The sequence below is a fragment of the Uloborus diversus genome, chromosome 8 (genome assembly GCF_026930045.1).
Source record: "Uloborus diversus isolate 005 chromosome 8, Udiv.v.3.1, whole genome shotgun sequence".
NCBI classification, from domain to species: domain Eukaryota; kingdom Metazoa; phylum Arthropoda; class Arachnida; order Araneae; family Uloboridae; genus Uloborus; species Uloborus diversus.
In genome coordinates this window covers 65,988,848-65,991,197 of record NC_072738.1, presented here as the reverse complement: position 1 = coordinate 65,991,197, position 2,350 = coordinate 65,988,848, and positions in this window count along the sequence as shown.

Sequence of the window (2,350 nt, the reverse complement as noted above, 5' to 3'; positions counted from 1 at the left end):
CATCATGGTAATCCGAAGAATCAATGGAAAAATCTGAAAAGGTCAAGTGAGGATAAATAGCTATTCGTTGTTGCTCAAAATGATCCAAAATGTTTCAAAATAACAATTTCAAGTTTCATATTCATGTTTATTTTTATGCAAAATATTTTATTTACCTTTATGTTTAGTGGCACGATCTAACTATAGCGCAACATTTTAATTCCATTTTGTCAACTGTCAAAAGCGAACAAGCATAAAAAGTAACCACATCTGAGGGGGGGGGGGGAGACATTCAAATTCTTAAAAAGGAACCATTATGGTCAGTTTCATATTCACCCCGCGATCATAATTACTCATATTAACCAGAGCTAAATTTCTACCAAAATAAATGCAGGAAGTATCTGCAGAAATAAGTTTTCGAGATATTTGAAGAAATGCGTTTTAGGTTCCATACTAACGATAGGGAAATGTTGGAATTAGGCGTTCTTTTCGCGTCTTTTTCTCAGCGGAAACCAAATAAGCAATTTTGACAGTAAAACTAAGGTACAATATATGACAAAAATGCAAAAAAAATGAAAAATTAAAGATTTGCAGCTACTGCTCTTAATCTACCCACGGCAGCATATAGTTCTTCATGTGAGTCGCATATAAATTTTTGAAAGGAGAAAATTTTTTCTTATGAGAAAACTCTGCCTTAAGTTTCTAATAATTAATATTCGTACATTCTGCTTTTCTCTGCTTTATTTTTAGCGTGAACCAAATAAGTGAGATTGTGCAATAAAACTAAAGTACAATAAATGACAAAAATAATAATAATAATGTTAATAATAATAATGTTAATAATAATAATAATTCGAATTATGACATTTTGAATTCAAATTATGTTTTTCGCAATCACGAGTGTGTGTGTGTGTGTGTATAGGTATGTGTATGTGCGTTTGTGTTTGTGTCTGTATGCAGGCATGAGTGTGTGTATGTATGCGTGGGTGTTTGTGTCTGTATGCAGGCATGAGTGTGTGTATGTATGCGTGGGTGTTTGTGTCTGTATGCAGGCATGAGTGTGTGTGTGTGTGTGCGTGTGTATTTGTGTCTGTGCGCAGGCATGGGTGTGTGTGTGCAGGTGTGTGTATGTATGCGTGTGTATGGTGGATATGGAGTAACCTGGAGACGGTTTTCATTAGAGGAGCAGCGTCGTGAGGCTGGCCGACGGTGGTGCTGCAGGGGGAGGCGGTGGGAAAATAAAATCATAGGAACATCAAAACAGTCAAATGAGAACAATAAGCAATCATGATTGCTCAAAAAAAACAATTAAAAATGAAACATTTTCAGATATTGCTTCACACGGCAGTATAGTCCTCGAAACTTATTTTCACTTGCAAGTAGCCTAAATTTTAGCTAAAATGTTGAATTTGCATAAAATTGAAAAGAAGTGCACAGGAGTCCCCATGAGTCGTGCAAACTAAGCTCTGACATTAATCATCACCACTAACCCTGCGTAATATCCTGTTTAATATCTAGATTTAATGAAGGCTTTTCCACATCTTATATAATTAAAAACTGAGCGTATCTATGTGTGTACCTATGTATCTATGTCTGAGTTACTTATCCCGAACGCCAATGATCTGACCATCAAACCAGGTATCGATACATTCGTAATTTTCCCGTCTTTATGTTTGGCTATTTAACATAATCCTCCGATGATAAGTAACGGAGATATCAATTAAAAACTACTAATTGTGATACTCAGATTTCGACATAATATCCCTATTTTTCGAAGGTATTTCTTCATTCAAATTATTATTCACTGCTTCATCTCAAATTTCCGTAAAAATGCTTTTATTAAAATTTGTAGCGTAAAGAAAATCATTGAGACGAAAGAGCTGATGCCATTTTTTTCCTCGAATATGAACAAATAAAATTCTGACTTTTGTTTTAAAGGCTTTTCCTGTAACCGGAGAATTTAAAATGTTTACTTTTTGGTTATTTTTCCGCAATGTACCGCAAAACTTTAATGTTTTTTCTTTTTTTTTAGTTTTATTACAGTCGAACTCGCTAATAACGAGTCCTGATATAACGAACCGGGATTTATTGAGGAAATCAGAAATACTTGGTTAGCACAATGTAAAAGTCTATGGAATCATAACTCGCTTTTAACGAGCAAAACCCGATTAGAGCGAGCAGTATTTGTGTGATTCATAAACTTTCTATTGACTTCCAGCTTCGCTGCACTTATCCTTTTTTGGTACATTTTCTTTGTTAATCTGAAGTAAACCGTAAGTTAGTGATAAATCATAAATCCTGAGAACAAGCGATGACAACACTTTTTTTTTCTTTTGTGGATTTAAAGAAGCGTTCAAAAATTAAATATGTG